This window comes from Trichechus manatus, unplaced genomic scaffold, assembly GCF_000243295.1.
Source record: "Trichechus manatus latirostris isolate Lorelei unplaced genomic scaffold, TriManLat1.0 scaffold00051, whole genome shotgun sequence".
Lineage (NCBI taxonomy): Eukaryota > Metazoa > Chordata > Mammalia > Sirenia > Trichechidae > Trichechus > Trichechus manatus.
The window spans coordinates 7,732,702-7,752,587 of record NW_004443987.1 but is presented as its reverse complement, the minus strand read 5'-3'; the positions used below and the strand labels follow the sequence as shown (position 1 = coordinate 7,752,587).

Here is a 19,886-nt window from a genome sequence, read left to right as displayed (position 1 = left end):
ATCACCTTGTGGTGAGTATACTTACACCTTATATATTTTTGAATGTGTTGAAAGGGGAAAATGTGTAAGAACTCTTTCACAATTTACCTGGAAAATTCATGGAAAGTTTCAACTGATATATGTTCCAAATACAGAGAACCTGCAACAAAACTATCAGTAAGCTTAGTCCACACAAAGCCTCATTTAACTCCATCCAAAATATTTAAATAATCTGTATTTTATCTTTTTTTTTTTTTTAATCAAGACTAATGCAGGAAACTATACTTAGCAGCATGGAAACTATATTTAGCAGCTTACAATATAAGAATGGTGGAAATACAAATAATAAAAATAATTAAAAAATTGGGTTGATTTTCCTATTATGCCAATTATGGTCCAAAATACATGTGATAATCTCTTACAGAAAAAAAAATTGCTGTTGTGTGAATATAGTGTGCATGTCATAAAACTAATGGAACTTGTCAGGAGTAAGAAGTTAAACAAGAACTGCTTGTGCAGAAAATAAAACAAAACAGACAAACAAACAAACAAAAAAACCCCAACTCACCAATAACAAAATTCTAGGCATTCTCTTTAACTTTAGAAAGAAACAAGACTACCAATCATTCTTAAATATTGCTTGGAACTTGTTTGTAACGTAATAAGACATGAAAGAAAATAAGATGGATAAATGTTGGTAAGAAAGAGAAAAATATATCATTTGCTTATGACATAATTATATAGCTAGAAAAACCAATAAAGTAGTTTTTAAAAAGTATTACGAGTAATGAAACAACAAGGTGGTCAGATGTCCTAGTTACCTAGCGCTACTGTAACAAAGAAATACCACACTTGGATGGCTTTAAAGAACAGGAATTTGTTGTCTCACAGGTAGAAGTCCAAATCAGGAAATCAGCTCGATAGCAGGGTCCTTCCTTGTCAGTAGTCCCAGATATTCCTTGGAGTTCCTTTGCATTCTTTGGTGTCCCTTGGTCTTCCTTAGCAACTATCACCCCTTTGTGTGTGTTTCTGTGTCTATTCTGCTCTTTTTAACATTCAGAGTGATTAGTTTTAGGATCCAACCTACTCTTGTATGAACTCATTAACATAACAAAAGAAACACTCTATTTCCAAACAGGGCAAAATTTACAGGTACAGGGGCTAGAATTTCATCACATATTTTTTGGGGGACACAATTCAATCCATAACATCAGGTATGGGGAAAGTATTGAAAAGTCAATAGCATTCTTATCCACAAGCTCTACCCAGCTAAAAAAGTATAATGAACCAAGAAGCTTCATTAATACAACAAAATGTTATTAAGAATAAACTTGAAAAGAGACATATTGGGCCTTTATATATTAAAAATCTGCAAAAATGTAATCTGAAACTTTATATATTAATAAATGGAGAGACTGAGGTGAAATTATGAAGTAAAAATATCTTTACACTCCAAATTAATTTATATGTTTAATATAATTAGCATAAAAATTAGACCAGGAATTGTTTTCTCCTAGGGAGAAGATGGTTCACTGAAATGATCTCAGAATTTATATGAAAAAATAAAAGGATAAGAATATACAAAGACATTCTGAAAATAAAAGACAATATGATTGAGGTGGGGGTTTGAGATACAGCCCTATTTTAAAACATCTGTTTTACATTTTTTATAAAATATCAAAAAATACAATCATCCTGGGGAAGAAATACAGATACCCATGAGTAGAACAGAATCTACAGTCCATAAATAGATACAACCGTATATAAAAACTGTGTACAATAAAGTAAGCTTTGCAAAACAAGGACTGCTTAAGGATCATTTAATGAGTGATGTTGAGATAAATGAGTAATTAATTAGAAAAATAAATAAATTAGACTTATCCTTGTTGCTGTTGTTGGTAGGTGCCTTCGAGTGAATTCTGACTCATAGTGACCCTATGTACAACTGAACAAAATGCTGCCCGGTCCTAGGCCATCCTCAAAATCTTTGCTATGCTTGAGCCCATTGTTGCAGTCACTGTGTCAATCTATCTTGCTGAGGGTCTTCTTTTTCGCTGACCCTCTACTTTACAAAGTGTGATGTCCTTCTCCAGGCACTGGTCTCTCCTGATAAAATGTTCAAAGTATGTGAGACGAAGTCTCGGCATCCTCATTTCTAACGAGTATTTTGGCTGTAATTCTTCCAAGACAGATTTGTTGGTTCTTCTGGCAGTCCATGGTATATTCAATATTCTTCACCAACACCACAACTCAAAGGTGTCAATTCATTTTCGGTCTTCCTTATCCATTGTCCAGCTTTCACATGCATATGAGGCCATTGAAAATACCATGGCTTGGGTCAGGCTCTACCTTAGTTCTCAAAGTGACATCTTTGCTTTTTAACACTTTATAGAGGTCTTTTGCAGCAGATTTGGCCACGGCAATGCGTTATTTGAATCTTGACTGCCGCTTCCATGGACGTTGATTGTGGATCTAAGTAAAATGAAATCCTTGACAACTTCAATCTTTTCTCCATTTATCATGATGTTGCTTATTGGTCCAGTTGTGAGGATTTTTGTTTTCTTTATGTTAAGGTGTAATCCATACTGAAGGCTGTAGTCTTTGATCTTCATCAGTAAGGGCTTCGAGTCCTGTTCACTTTTATCAAGCAAGGTTGTGTTATCTGTATATCACTGGTTGTTAGTCTTCCTCCAATCCTGATTTGCAATACAGCTACCTGGCCATCCAACTGGGAGAGATCATATTTGTGCCCATTCCAAAGAAAGGTGATCCATTCCAAAGAATGCAGAAATTATAGAACATTATCATTAATATCACACACAAGTAAATTTTTGTTGAAGATAATTCAAAAATGGTTGTGGCAATGCATCAACAGGGAACAAAGAAGGTATAAGACACACACACACAATAACAAAATGGCAGAAGTAAATCCTTGCTTGTCAGTAATTACAATGAATGTAAGTGGACTAATGCTCCAGTCAAAAAGCAGAGAGTGACAGAATGGGAAAAGAATGATCCAATTATATGCTGTCTACAAGAAATATATCTTAGGCCCAAGGACACAAATAAGCTGAAAGTGAAAGGATGGGAAAAATATTCCACATGCAATTAGTAACCAAAAGAAAGCTTGGGTGACGATTTTAATATCAGAGAAAACAGATTTTAAGTCAAAATCTGTTACTAGAGACAAAAAAGGACATAACATAATGATAAAAGGGTCAATTAATCAAAAAGATATAACAATTATAAACATATATATATATACACACATATATGTTGTTATTATAGTTGTGTGCCTATGATTATAATCCCATTTGAGAATGGGTTGTCTCTGTTATGTTAATAAGGCAGGATTAGTATAGGGTGCTATTGAGTCAATTTCTTTTGAGATATAAAAGAGATTAAACAAGCGAGTAGAGATGGAGGAAGACACATGCCAAGCCACATGAAGATCTCCCAGGAGCAGAAGTGCAAATGAGACAAAGACCTTCCTCCAGAGCAGGCAGATAGAGAAAGCCTTCCCCTAAAGCCAGTACCCTGAATTTGGACTTACAGCCTCCTAAACTGTGAGAAAATTAATTTCTGTTTGTTAAAGCTACCCACTCGTGGTATTTATCTTATAGCAGCACTAGATAACTAAGACACCCCTGCTCTGTGAGGGCTGCATCTGATCACGTTTTTAGCCCTTTAGCTGCTCCCAAGCTGGTGGTGAACTGCTAGTGAGATTTACTGCAGCTCTCCATCCTTGTTTGTTGCTCTCTCCCTTACTCTGTGAGGGTCCACTTATTTCAGAGCTGGAGAAAAAGATCATTTCCTCTCAGGTGTGCTGTAGGTAGACTGGGACTATGGCTGCTGTCTTTCTACTGCACCAAGAGGGGAGAGGTGGGCACACTCTGAACATACCACAAGGGAGATTTGTCTTATTAATTTCAGAACCAGAGATAAGGGTCCTTTCCAGTGCACAGACAAGCCATGGGTTGGCTGGGGGAGTGGGTTCTGCCAGAGCCATCAGTCTGCTTGCACCGCTACCACAGTCTAGTCCGTAGCAGCCAATAGTCCACTGTGACAGGTTGGGGAAGGGCAGGAACCATGGAAGAAGCACTTTTCCTACCCTGTGAAGCTCATAGTTGATTTGGGTCAGTTCATCCACAGGTCCTTGCTGCTGTCCTCTTCCCACTGATTCAGAGTCACACAGGGATGAGCACAGATCTCTTGGTGTTCATGTGGGAAGGGTAAGGAACCTAGACCTGCTCATCCCACCATCTTCCCTGAATCTTTCGTAGTATTATTGATATCAGTAAAATGATGATGCAACCTACATGACTAAACTTAGGGACACAGCTTAACGAACCATATATTAGCACTATGAGCTACTAAGTATACATTAAATTTATAATTTTAAACCATAAAATCATTGAACACTACTTATGCTATAGGTGAAGAGGAGAATATACAATAATGTGGTTAGTATAATTCCAGCTATGTAGAAAGTACATATAATAGTAAAATGTGTAATAGTGAAAAGTATTGTTTTATGTTAGTATTATATGAATTTAAAATATATGACTTTTTATTTACTGTAATCACTTTTCAATAAAGAATAGTGATCGTTACTAATTTGAAATACATATAATGAAAATCAGCATTATACCCACTTTCTAAATGATGAGTTATTACATAATAACCAGATACTACAGAAGAGTTTCTGCATACTAATTCCCACTAAAAATGACATTACATGGAATTTTATCAGTGCACTGTGTTCTGTTAGTAGAGGGTTCATCACAGTGAAATTATTGTTGGTGTCAAATATACTGTTCAGTATATCAAAGTATTTCTTTAAAAAAACAACAAATGAAGTAATTTATTGTATCCTCAAGAAATTCTGTAAATTCATATTTCCTAATGCAATTTTGTTTCTGGAAAATGTGACTAGAAAAACTTAGATATCTCTCCAATAATGAAAAGATTTCTGGGAGAGGAGAGTGTTCATATGAAAATAGTCTTCTCCTTGTATATACTTGTGAATTGAAAGATATTTAAAATGCAAAGGTAACAAGAGAGGACTCTGTTTTCCATTAGAAAGACTATAAATGCATCTAAGAAATGCATGAAAGAAAGTGAATAGGGATGAATTTAGCATGGCACTCAGAATGCTCTGCAGTTAAATGAAAGATCTGACCATTTTTTATTTTGCTTAATGAGATTTGCAAGTTTATACCCAAACCAAATTTGATACCAAACTTTAAAAGTCACCTATACTTCAGGATTTCCATTTGAAATATCCATGTATTTACCTACAACAGCTGCTGATTGCTGCTGTCATCCTATAAATTATATTGATTGACATATCAGAAAGAACAGGGCTACAGTTCCAAGTGTGTGGTACACAGAGATTAGTCAACCATTTAAGAATGTTAAATAATCAATCAATATCCTTAAATCCAGTGGGGTTCATAAATTTTTTTTTCTGAAAAATAGTAAGTCAATTGTCCATTACTTTGTCATACAGAAGTCTCTATCACTAACTTTGAAAAAACTCTTTACACCAGTCATGATTGTCTTCTTTGCTTAGGGAAAATGCAGGAAAGTGTCTTTTCCTTAGAAATGATGGTTGTTTCTCTTTTCCTGGCTTCTTGTTTCCAGAATAATTGAACAATCGCAATGGATGACTTCAAGGCATTCTCAGATGATTCTCTTCTACACCCAGTATTTTCCCTCCCTGATCACAACCAATAGTCTGCAAGATGAGAAAACTTGCTAACTTGGTCTATTTTTGTGATGATAAGCTATAGATACAACACACACACACACATATCTTAGTTACCCACTGTCTTAGTTATCTAGTGCTGCAATAACAGAAATACCACAAGTGGATGGCTTTGACAAACAGAAGTTTATTCTCCACAGTCTAGTAGGCTAGAAGTCCAAATTCAGGGAGTCAGCTCCAGGGGAAAGCTTTCTCTCTCTGTCGACTCTGGAAGAAGGTCCCTGTCATCAATCTTCCCTTGGTCTAGGAGCTTCTTCGTGCAGGAACCGCAGGTCGAAAGGACATGCTCTGCTCATGGCACTACTTTCTTGGTGGTATGAGGTCCCCCGTCTCTCTGCTAGCTTCTCTCTTTTATGTCTCAAAACAGATTGACTCAAGATACAACCTAATCCTGTAGATGATTCCTGCCTCATTAACGTAACTGCCTCTAATCCTGCCTCATTAACATCATAGAGACAGGATTTACAACACATAGGAAAATCACATCAAATAACAAAATGGTGGACAATCACACAATACTGGGAAGCATGGTTTAACCAAGTTGACACACATTTTTGGGAACACAATTCAATCCATAACACCCACTCTGCAAACTACATTCCCTTTCCTTTTAAAAGTTTAACATTAAAAACCACCACATCATCAGGACTTTTAAAAATTAATTCAAAACAATGTAGTCCAGAATTAAAACCTGTAGTTGTTGCTAGGTGCTGTCAAGTCAGTTCAGACTCATAGCGACCCTATGTACAACAGAATGAAACAAAGCCCTATCCTGCACCATGCACACAATCGTTGTTATGCTTGAGCCCATTGTTGCAGTCACTGTGTCAGTCCATCTCCTTGAGGGTTTTCCTCTTTGTCGCTGACCCTCTAATTTACCAAGCATGATGTCCTTCTCCAGGGACTGATCTCTCCTGACAACGTGTTCAAAGTATATAAGATGTAGTCTCTCCATCCTTGCTTCTAAGGAGCTTTCTGGTCATACTTCTTCCAAGACAGATTTGTTCATTCTTTTGGCAGTCCATGGTATATTCAATATTCTTCGCTAACACCACAATTCAAAGAAGTCAATTCTTCTTCAGTCTTCTTTATTGTCCAGCTATCACATGCATGTGAGGTGATTGAAAACACCATGGCTTGGGTCAGGCGCACCTTAGTCTTTAAGGTGACATCTTTGCTTTTCAACACTTTAAAGAGGTCTTTTGCAGCAGATTTGCCCAATGCAATACGTCTTTTGATTTCTTGACTGCTGCTTCCATGGGTGTTGATTGTGGATCCAAGTAAAATGAAATCCTTGACAACTTCAATCTTTTCTCCATTTATCGTGACGTTGCTTATTGGTCCAGTTGTGAGGATTTTTGTTTTCTTTATGTTGAGGTGTAATCCATATTGAAGGCTGTGGTCTTTGATCTTCATCAGTAAGTGCTTCAAGTCCTCTTCACTTTCAGCAAGCAAGGTTGTGTCGTCTGCATAACTCAGGTTGTTAATGAGTCTTCTTCCAATCCTGATGTCCCTTTCTTCTTTATATAGTCCAGCTTCTTGGATTATTTGCTCAGCGTACAGATTGAATGCATATGGTGAAAGGATACAACCCTGACACACACCTTTCCTGTTTTTAAACCATGCAGTACCCCCTTGTTCTATCCGAACAACTGCTTCTTGATCTATGTACAGGTTCCTCATGAGCACAACTAAGTGTTCTGGAATTCCCATTCTTCTCAATGTTATCTATAATTTTTTATGATCCACACAGTCAAATGCCTTTGCATAGTCAATAAAACACACGTTAACATCTTTCTGGTATTCTCTGCTTTCAGCCAAGATCCATCTGACATCAGCAATGATATCCCTGGTTCCATGTCCTCTTCTGAATCTGGCCTGATTTTCTGGCAGTTCCCTGTAGATATACTGCTGCAGCTGCCTTTGAATGATCTTCAGCAAAATTTTACTTGGATGTGATATTAATGATATTGTTCGATAATTTCCACATTCGCTTTGATCACCTTTCTTGGGAATAGGCATAAATATGGATGTCTTCCAGTCGATTAGCCAGGTAGCTGTCTTCCAAATTTCTTGGCATAGACGAGTGAGCACTTCCAGTGCTGCATCCATTTATTGAAACATCTCAGTTGGTATTCTGTCAATTCCTGGAGGCTTGTTTTTCACCAATGCCTTCAGTGCAGCTTGGATTTCTTCCTTCGGTACTATCAGTTCCTGATCATATGCTACCTCCTGAAATTGTAGAATATTGACCAATATTTTTGGTGTAGTGACTCTGTGTATTCCTTCCATCTTCTTTTGATGCTTCCTGCATGGTTTAATACTCTCCCCATAGAATTCTTCAATATTGCAACTCAAGGCTTGAATTTTTTCTTCAGTTCTTTGAGCTTGAGAAATGCTGAGTGTGTTCTTCCCTTTTGGTTTTCCATCTCAGGTCTTTGTACATGTCATTATAATATTTTACTTTGTGTTCTTGATCTGCCCTTTGAAATCTTCTGTTCAGTTCTTTGACTTCGTTTGTTCCTTTCCTTTTAGCTACTCGATGTTCAAGAACAAGTTTTGTCATCTCTTTTGACATCCATTTAGGTCTTTTCTTTTTTTTTCCATCTTTTTAATGACCTCTTGCTTTCTTCATGTATGATGTCCTTGATGTCATTCCACAACTCGTCTGGTCTTTGGTCATTTGTGTTCAGTGCGTCAACTCTATTCTTGAGATGGTCTCTAAATTCATGTGGGATATACTCAATGCTGTACTTTGGCTCTCGTGGACTTGTTCTAATTTTCTTCATTTTCAACTTGAACTTGCATGTGAGCAATTGGTAGTCTGTTCCTCAGTTGGCCCCTTACCTTGTTCTGACTGATGATACTGAGCTTTTCCATCATCTCTTTTCCACAGATGTAGTCGATTTGATTCCTTTGTATTCCATCTGGCGAGGTCCACGTGCATTGTCATTGTTTATGTTGGTAAAAAGGGTATTTGCAATCAAGAAATCATTGGTCTTGCAAAATTCTATCCTGCAATCTCCAGTGTCATTTCTATCGCCAAAGTCATATTTTCTAATTGCCGATCCTTCTTCTTTGTTTCCAGTTTTCGCATTTCAGTCACCAGTAATTATCAATGCATCCTGATTGCAAGTTTGATCGATTTCAGACTTTTCAAGTTGGTAAAGATCTTCAATTTCTTCCTCTTTGGCCTTAGCAGTTGGTAAGTAAATTTGAGTAATAGTCGTATTAATTGATCTTTCTTGTGGGGGCATATGGATATCATCCTATCACTGACAGTGTTGTACTTCAGGACAGATGTTGAAATGTTCTTTTTTAGGATGAATACAACGCCGTTCCTCTTCAAGTTGTCATTCCTGGCAGAGTAGACCATATGATAGTCCAATTCAAAATGGCCAATAGCAGTCCATTTCAGCTCACTAATGCCTAGTATATTGATGTTTATGTGTTCCATTTCATTTTTGACAATTTCCAATTTTCCTAGATTCATACTTTGTACATTCCATATTCTGATTATTAATGGATGTTTACAGCTGTTTCTTCTAATTTGAGTCATGCCACATCAGCAAATGAAGATCCCAAAAGCTTGACTCCATCCACGTTATTAAGATCGACTCTACTTTGAGGAGGCACCTCTTCCCCAGTTGTATTTTGAGTGTGTTCCAACCTAATGGGCTCATCTTCCTGCACTATGTCAGACAATGTTGCGCTGCTATTCATAAGGTTTTCACTGGCTAATTCTTTTCAGAAGTAGACCGCTGGGACCTTCTTCCTGGTCTATCTTAGTCTGGAAGCTCAGCTGAAACCTGTCCGCCATGGGTGACCCTTCTGGTATTTGAATACCGGTAGCATAGCTTCCAGCATCACAGCAATATGCAAACCCCCACAGTACCACAAACTGACAGATGTGTGGGGTGTTTTATTTATATCAGATTTTTATTTCTGTTCATTTAATATAATAGATTGAATAAAAAGAAACAAACAAAAGAAAACATCAATATTGTTAAACAATCCTGATCTTTGCCTCACAGAGCTTTTGCAAACTACACGGTTGACAGGTATAGGCAAAATAAAGTATATGCCTCTACTTAATCACATGATATAACTTACATTTATCAAATTCATCATATCTCTCCTAGTTCTGTTTTCCTTAGTATCTTTAATATCATGTTTCATCAGGAAATAAGGGGATTGAGGACAGCAGGGAGTGGCGGGACTCTGAGTTGGTGGTCGTTAGGATGCAAACCAAATTTGAGACGTAGAGTGTATGGGTCAAATGGCTAAGTTTTCATCCCAAAAGACCCTGGATCCTGAACAGTTTACACATTGGGGTCATCCAGTTATGAGATTATCGGATGTGTGCCTTCATTGACAAGTTTGATGATCATGACGGTCCAGTATGAGGCACCACCTTCCATAGGTAATAGCCACTATTTGTCTCTGGAGGACTTGATTATAAGATTAATGTTTGGAAGAATTACAAGCTTTGGCGCTGTTTCTTCACATTGCTTGGACATTTAGATTACATCTGCACCACATTTTTTCATAATGAGTATCCTTGGATTCTGAGTACCCCAGATGACCGGACCATCTGGGTTTGGAACTGGCAATCTAGGACCTGTGTCTGTGTGTTAACCAGTCACGACCACTATGCTGTTCTGTGCACAAGAGCCATAAATGTGTGCTAAGTTCCACCACTCAGAAGACCTGGTTGTATCAGGCAGCCTGAAGCAGATTGTGCGTGTGTGGGATATTTCTGGTCTAAGTGAAGAAAAGTTGTCCCTTGCTGTGATTGAGTCAGATGTGAAAAGAATAACTGAAGTTGATTTACGCTATGGATCCACTGGTAAAGCGTATACTGGAGGGTCATTATTATGGCCACTTTTCACCCCACTATGCTCCTTACATCTGGGGTAGATGACTGTCAAGTGAAGACCTGGCACATGAATGAGTTAAAGGAATGGCAGGTTGATACTTGTCAGAGATATTACAACAACATATCTTGTGCTGTCTTCTACCTTTGCCAAGAGTTGATCCTCTGCAATTCTGAGGACAAGATTATTTGAGATTGGGATATGTCTAAGCAGACTGAGGTTCAGACCCTCTACAGGTACCTTTATTGTTTCTGGGTCCTGGATGCTCACCCCAATCTCAACTTTTTTTGCTGCAGGCCATGATGATGGCATGATTGTGTTTCAACTGGAATAAGAATGGCTAGTCTATGCCATTCATGGCAGTATGCTGCATTATGTCAAGGACCGATTCTTAGGTTAGTTGTATTTCAACAGCTCCGAAGATGTAGCTGTTATGCAGTTTCAGAATGGTTCCAAGTCTCCAGGTTCAATATGTTATACAATCCAGCAGAAAATGCAAATTCTACTATACACAAGAGCCAGTAATTTATAGTACCTATGACTTAGGGGCCCTGGTTGTGCAGTAGTTAAGCACTCAGCTGCTAACCAAAAGGTCAGAAGTTCAAAACCACCAGCCACTGCATTGGAGAGAGATGTGGCGGTTTGTTTCCTTGAAGATTACAGCCTAGGAAACCCTATGGGGCAGTTCAACCCTGTCCTATAGGGTTGCTATGAGTCAGAATTGGCTCAACAGCAACAGGTTTGTTTTGATTTGGTTTTTACTATGACTTGTTCACCATCTCTAAGGATGCTAACTCCTAGAATTCTGATGCCCTTGAAGGGAAATATTCCTCAAGCCCGACAGCCATTTGGGTTGCTCAAAATTGGTTTGCTGTCTTAGATTGGATGCATTTGCTTCTAATCAAGGATCTGAAGAATGAGATCACCACAAATGTATAGGTGCCCAACTGTGATGAGATTTTCTATGTTGGTACAGGCAACCTCCTGCTTCAAGATGGAATACCATCACACTCTGGTGTACAACACAAGTGGACTCTGGCAATTGTGAAGATTTCCAAGGTGAAATGTTTTATCTGGTCAGCAGACATGTCCAATGAAGCATTACTAGCCAAAATGCCGTTGTGATTTATATATTACCACAAACCAGAGGCTGTGTGTAAAATTCGTGAGAATATTTGTGCCAAGAATGGGACCTTATCATGGAAGTTCCATAGACACATCCAAACTCCCTGAGGGATGGAATTGCTGAGCTGCGGGCTGTGGGGACCATGGTCTCTGGGAACATCTAGCTCAATTGGCATAACATAGTTTATAAAGAAAATGTTCTACATTCTACTTTTGTGAGTAGTGTCTGGGGTCTTAAAAGTCTGTGAGCAGCCATCTAAGATACTCCACTGGTGTCACCCCTTCGGGAGCAAGGGAGAATGAAGAAAACTAAAGATACAAGGGAAAGGTTAATCCAATAGACTAATGGACCACAACTACGACAGCCTCCACCAGACTGAGCCCAGTACAACTAGATGGTTCCCAGCTATCAACACTGACTGCTCTGACAGGGATCACAACACAGGGTCACAGACAGAGCTGGCGAAAAATGTAGAACAAAATTCTAACTCACAAAAAAAGACCCGACTTACTGGCCTGAAAGAGACTGGAGAAGCCCTGAGACTATGGCTCCTAGACATGCTTTTAGCTCAGTAATTAAGTCACTCCTGAGGTTCACCCTTCATCCAAAGATTAGACAGACCCATAAAACAAAATAAGACTAAAGGGGCACACCTGCCCAGGGGCAAGGACTAGAAGGCAGGAGGGAACAGGAAAGCTGGTAAATAGGGAACCCAAGGTCAAGAAGGGAGAGTGTTGACATGTTGTGGGGTTGTTAACCAATGTCATCAAACAATATCTGTACTAACTGTTTAATGAGAAGCTAGTTTATTCCGCAAACTTTCATCTAAAGTACAATTTTAAAAAAATTAAAAAAAAGAATTATCTTAGGTGAAGAGAAGGACAACACACAATACAGGGGAAGTCAGCACAACTGGACTAAACCAAACGCTAAGAAGTTTCCTAAACACAACCAAACACTTTAAGGGACAGAGTAGCAGGGGCAGGGGGTCTGGGGATGATGGTTTCCAGGGACATCTAGGTCAATTGGCATAACAAACTTTACTAAGAAAATGTTTGGCATCCCCCTTTGGTGAGTGGTGTCTGGGGTCTTAAAAGCTAGCGAGCGGCCATCTAAGATGCATCAATTGGTCCCAAGCCACCTGGAGCAAAGGAGAATGAAGAATATCAAAGACACAAGGAAAGTATTAGCCCAAGAGACAGAAAGGGCCACATAAACCAGAGACTCCATCAGCCTGAGAGCAGAAGAACTAGATGGTGCCTGGCTACCACAAATGACCACCCTGACAGGGAACACAACAGAGAGTCCCTGATGGAGCAGGAGAAAAGTGCGATGCAGAACTCAAATTCTAGTAAAAAGATCAGACTTAATGTTCTAACTGAGATTAGAGGAACCCCAGAATACATAGCCCCTGGACTCTCTGTTAACCCAGAACTAAAACCATTCCGGAAGCCAACTCTTCAGACAGAGATTAGACTGGAGTATAAGACATAAAGTGATACTCGTGAGGAGTGTGCTTCTTAGTTCAAGTAGATACACGAGACTTAATGGGCAGCTCCTGTCTGGAGGCAAAATGAGAAGGCAGAAAGGGATAGAAGCTGGTTGAATGGACACGGGAAATCCAGGGTGGAAGGGGGAGTGTGCTGTCACATTATAGGGATAGCAACTAGGGTCGCATAACAATGTGTGTATAAATTTTTGTATGAGAAACTCACTTCAGCTGTAAACTTTTACTTACAGCACAATTTAAAAGAAAAAAAAAAGAGTGGGAACTGAAAAGAGAGTGGAATATTTATCTATACCACAAGAAACCACATCAAATATTCCATCACCACTGGGGAGCACAGGATCATCCCAACTGTGAATTTACCCATCTAAGTCATATGGGTAAAGGGGAACAATGTATATTGCCTAGATGTGGAGTATCGTCCTCAGGTACTCACCTTTGATTCCACAGAGGTCAAGTTCAAGCTGGTCCTGATCAACATGGAATACGATTAAGTACTGCACATGGTGAGGAATGCCAAACTAGTAGGACAATCCCATTACTGCTTATCTCCAGAAGAAAGGCATACTGAAGTGGCACTGTACTTTATTAAGGATGAGAAAACTCACTTTAGTCCAGCTCTGGAGTGTGGAAACGTTGAGATTGTTCTGGAAGGAGTCAAACAACTGGATGCCAAGAACTGATGGGAAAAACTGGGAGAAGTAGTCCTACTACAGGGGACCACCAGATTGTGGAAGTGTGCTATCAGCACACCAAAACTTTAACAAACTTTCCTTTCTGTACCTTATCACTGTCCATCTAGAGAAACTTTGCAAGAGGATGAATATTCTGAGATTAGAAAGAACATGAGTGGTCATTATCAGAATGTCCTATTACCTGGGTGATGTGTCAGAGTGAGTGTGGATCTTGAAGAAGTGTGGGAAGAAGTCACTGGTCTACCTCATAGCTGCTACCCATGCCTTAGATGAAGCTGAGATCTTGAAGAAAACATTTGACCCAAAGAAGGAGACAATCCCAGAACATTGACCATAATGCCAAGCTTCTCCAGCCACCTGCACCTTTCATGTCACTGGACATAAATTGGGTCTTATTGACTGTTTGTGGACTCCGTTGCCAGCAACGGGAAGGAAAGAGCACTGTCTGTTAACCTTGACATTGACACTGTGTGTGTTGGTACTGAGGGATGAGTAGAGGATGCGGAACTGCAGCTGGACAATGATGGATTTGTGGAGGCTACAGAAGATTTGGGGGGTGATGCTATTGGCAAAGAACAGGAAGAAGGAGATGGCTGGGATGTAAAAGATCTGGAGATCCCTCCTGAGCTGGATGTACTCCCTGGGGCAGTTAGTGGGGCTGAAGATAGTTTATTTGTGCCCCCCGCCATGGAACCAGCCCAACTAAAATCTGGTACAACAAACTCTCAGCTTCCGATTGATCACATACCAGCAGGTTCTTTTGAAACAGCCATGTGGCTTCTTCATGACCAGCTGAGGGTAACCCAGTTTGGCTCTTACAAGAAACTTCTACAGACATATGCCCGGGGTCAAACCACCTATAAGGCTTTTCCCTGCCTGCTCTCCATGTTGTTGTTAGGTGCCATTGAGTCAAGTCATACTCTTAGTGACCTTATGTACAATAGAACAAAACACTGCCCAGTACTGCACCATCCTCACAATCGCTGCTATGTTTGAGCCCATTGTTGCAGTCACTGTGTCAATCCATCTCATTGAGGGTCTTCCTCTTTTTTGCTGACCCTCTACTTTGCCAAGCTTGAGGTCCTTCTCCAGGGACTGGTCCCTCCTGATAACATGTCCAAAGTATTTGAGACAAAGTCTCGTCATCCTCGCTTCTAAGGAGTGTTCTGGCTGTACTTCTTCCAAGACAGATTTGTTCGTTCTTCTGGCAGTCCATGGTATATTCAATATTCTTCGGCAACACCACAATACACTCCATGTTTGGTTAGCCTAATAGCAATTGGAAGGATGCAGGGCTGAAGAATGGTACACTGGCTGTGGGCCTGAAGCATCATGACCTCATCCAGTGGTTGCAGCTGTGCTATCAGCTCACCACAGTTGACAAGTTTGAGGAGGCTGTGGAAAAATTCTTCTCCATTTTACTCAGTGTGCCACTTTTTTGTTGTGGACAATAAATAGAAGATTGCAGAGGCCCAGCATCTCATCACTATTTGTCATGAGTATGTTGTAGGTTTGTCCATGGAGACAAAAGGGAAGAAGCTACCCAAGAAGATTCCAGAATAGCAGAAGTGCGTCTGTGAAATGGCAGCCTATTTTACCCACACAGACGTGCAGCCTGTACACATGATCCTGGTGCTGCACACAGCCCTCAGCGTCTTCTTCAAGCTCAAAAACTTCAAGACAGCTCCCACTTTTGCTCAGCACCACTGGAGTTCGAGTGTAAGGCTGAGGTGGCTCAACAAACCCCAAAAATCCTGTCTGCCTGTGAGAAGAACCCTACAGATGCCTACCAGCTCAACTATGACAAGCTCAACCTCTTTGACATCTGTGCTGCATCTTATCAGCCCATTTACCGTGGAAAGCCAGTGGGGAAGTGTCCACTCAGTGGAGCCTGCTATTCCTCTGAGTTTCAGGGTCAAATCTGCATGGTCACTACATGACAGAAATTGATAAAGATGAATGAACTAAGAATTAGTCCTCTGCATTTGTGTATGTTTGTGTGTGTGTTTGGTAAGTATATATATAACAAAACAGTTGCCATTTCAACATTTTTTACATGTACAATTAATTGATGTTGATTACATTCATCCTGTTGTGCAACCGTCACCACTATCCATTTCCAAATTTTCCTATCACCCTCAACAGAAGCTCACTGTCGTCTAAGCTGTGACTCCTTCTTTTGCCCTCCCTCCCACCTCTGATAACCACTAATAACTTTGGTCTCTATATATTTGCCTATTCTAGATATTTCATGTAAATTGGATCATTCAATATTTGTCCTTTTGTGACTGTTTCATTCAGCATAATGATTTAAAGGTTCATGCATGTTGTAGCATGTAACAGAACTTTATTTCTCTTTATGGCAGAGTAATATTCTATTGTATATATGTACCACATTTTGTTTATCTATTCATCTGTTGATGGACATCTCTTGGGTATATACCTAGGAATGGAATTGCTGAATCATATGGTAGTTCTATGTTTAATTTTTTGAGGAACCTCCAAGCTAGTTCCCACAACAGCTATACTGTTTTACAATCCCACCAGCAATGGATGAGGGTCCCAATTTCTCCATATCCTTGCCAACACCTGTTTTCTGTTATTTTAATCATAACCATCTTAGTGGGTGTGAAGTAATGTCTCATTATGGTTTTGATTTACATTTCCCTAATGATTAATGACTTCAAGCATTTTGTCATGTGCTTGTTTGCCATTTGTATTTCTTCTTTGGTGAAGTGTCTGTTCAAGTCCTTTTTCCTTTTTTTAATTCAGTTGTTTGTATTTTTGTTGTTAAGTTATAGGAGTTACTTGTATATTCTGAATATTAAACCTTTATTAGATATATAGTTCTCAAAAAATTTTGCCCCAGTCTGTAGGTGGTCTCTTCACTTTTTTGATAGTCTTTTCATGAACAAGCTTTTATTTTGATGAAGTTCCATTTATCTATCTTGTGTTTTGCTATCTCTGTTTTTGGTGTTATATCTAAGATTCTATTGTTAAATACTAAGTCCTGAAGCATTACACCTATGTTTCTTCTAAGAGTTTTATGGTTTTAGTTCTTACATTTAGGTCCTTAATCCATTTTTAGTTTATTTTTGTAATATTGTGTGAGGTGTGTGTCCAAATTTACTTTTGTGTTATGTGGAAATCCAGTTGTTCTAGCGTCATTTATTAAAGAGACTATTCTTTGCCCACTGAATGGACTTAGCACCCTTGTCAAATATAAATTGACCATAAATGTGCAGGCTTATTTCTAGATCCTCAGTTCTATTCCATTGGTCAGTATCTCTATCATTATACTAGTACCAAGCTGTTTTTATTACTCTTGCTTTATAGGATGTTTTGAGATTGGGAAGTGTGCATCCTCATACTTTGTTCTCTTTTTTTCTAAATTGCTTTAAGTTCCACATAAATTCAAGAATTGGCTTTTTCATTTGTGCTAAGAAGGCTGTTGAAATTTTGATGAGGATTACATTGAATCTATAGATTTCTTTGAGTAGTTTTGACATATTAACAATATTAAGTCTTCCAATCCATAGACACGAATATTCTTAAATTTATTTTGTTGCTGTTGTTGTGTGCTGTTGAGTCGATTCTGACTCATTTAATTTATTAAATTTATTTAGGTCTTCTTTAATTTTTTCAGTAATAATTTATAGTTTTTAGTGTACAAGTCTTTCACTTCCTTGGCTAAATTTTTTCCTAGCTATTTTATTCTTTGAGATGCTGTTGTGAATAGAATTTTCCCCATAATTTCCTTTTCAGAATGCTCATTGCTGATGTATAGGACTATGGCTAATTTTGTGTGTGTTGACCTTGTATACTATCATTTTGCTGAATTTATTTATTAGTTTAGGTAGCTTTCTTGTGATTTTTTGGGGGTTTCTTCTATATAGGATCATATCATCAGAGAAAAAGGATAGTTTTACTTCTTCCTTCCCAATTTTTTCAAATTCCTTCTCTACATGGATTGAGATGATCGTGTGGTTCTTTTCCTATGTTTTATTAATATGATGTATTACAGCGATTGATTTTCTATATTTAACCACTCTTGCATTCCTGGGATAAATACCATTTGATCATGGCTTATAATCATTTTAATATGCTTTTAAATTTAGTTTGCTAGTATTTTATTGAGGATCTTTGCATCTATATTAATAATGGATGTTCTCTGTAGTTTTATTTTTCGTGGTGTCTTTATCTGGCATTGGTATGAATGTAATGCTAGCCTCATAGCATGAGTTGGGAAGTGCTCCCTACTCTTAAATTTTTGGGAAAAATTTAAGAAGTATTGGAGTCACTTCTTCTGTAAATGTTTGGTAAAATTTCTCAGTGAAGCTATTTGGTTCAGGGCTTTTTTAAGGGGTTAAGATTTTTGATTACTGATTTAATCCCTTCACTTGTTATTGGTTTGTTGAGATATTCTATTTCTTCTTGAATCAATCTAGGAAGTTTATATTTCTAGGAATTTGTCCATTTATTGATATAAAATTGTTCATAATATTTTCTTATGATCCTTTATATTTCTGTAGGGTCAGATGTAATGTGAAGAAGTTGAATCAGTAATCAAAAAACCTGAAGGGGGTATTACATTTTGCTTGATTTTTTTTTATATTAATTGTGTGGAGACCCCATATCATCTTGACCCCATTTAGTCCTCTGAAGTTTTGCTAAGGCCCTCTTTTTGTATGTAGGGCAATCATATTTTTCTTTCACAGAATTAATCTGTATATCCTCCTTATAAACCTTCCCTCCCACCAACTACCCTTCAGATTATTGACATTTGGCTCTCCCTGCCCTAAAACCTAGTGTCGTTTTCTCATCTACTATGGCTAATCAAAATGTCTGACCTTGATTTCTTTCCTACGAGGATCCCTCATCTTCTCGAAGTGACTACAGTTGTTTCAGCGTGATGGATTGCTTTTGTGTGGCCTTTCTCACGATGGTCTTGTAACTCCCACCAAATGATTAGGTGGTATCTGGAACCCTAACAAGGGGATTGGTCAGTTTTGCCATCCCACTAGGCTTAAAATGAGCCATCCCAGTGGTGGGAAAAAGAGGATCTCATCACCACCACCAAGGAAGAAGGGCCAAGAGCAGAGAGTGTCCTTTGGATTGGGATCCCTGAGCTGAGAAGCTCCTGGAACCAAGAGACCAAGAGAGAGAGAGCTGTAACATTGAAGATGGCGAGAAGTGCTGGCAGAGAAACAGCAACAGGAGAGACCAGCAGGAGACCGTGTGGTGGGCTTGCTGACAAAGTAGGGTGCTTCTGGTCACTTGGTGGAACTAGGTTTGTGGACCCACAGAGCTAGAGCTGAGGGCCTTCGGGCTGAGGCTTACTGGTGGAGGGAATGTCTCTGGGCACTTATCGGCAGAGCTAAAAGAGCTTTGTATCACTTGCCCAAGTGGGGCAGAGGCTGAGGGGTTAAAGAGAGGTGTGCCTGTGAGCATAGCTTAGAGGAGGATGTCCTGATGGAAGAACTGTATCCTGAGCGTTCCTTAACCCAAATTGTAACCTGTTACTTCCCTGTTAAACCCCATAATCATGAGTATTGTTTGTGAGTTCTCTGCGGCCATTGCAATGGATTATCAAACCAGCAGAGAAGTAGAGAGTGCCACGGGAGAGACGGTTGGTGTCAGAACTGGTAAAGATGGCGTAGAGAGGAGGCATGTCTGAACTTTTCCTCATAGGAATTAGCGTTGGGCTGTTGATCTTGATTCTCCTTCTCCCTTGTGAAGTTAGAGATCAGATGCTGCCCCCATAGCATTCTTACAGTTGTGGTCATAGTTGACGTTGACTTCTCATTTTAGATTTTTCAAGAAAGAAATAAAAACTCAGTGATGAACATTCATTAAATTCACTCATTCAAAATTTTTCCTACCCTCCGTACCACCTGTATATTTTCTTTGTCAGAAAGGAATGGGATGTAAT

General features: G+C 39.0%; 1 pseudogene; it reads left to right on the top strand.

Annotated features, from left to right (window-relative positions):
- The first annotated feature begins 9,990 nt into the window (after positions 1–9,990).
- Positions 9,991–18,503, top strand: LOC101344717 (coatomer subunit alpha-like; annotated as a pseudogene).
- Positions 18,504–19,886: the final 1,383 nt, after the last annotated feature.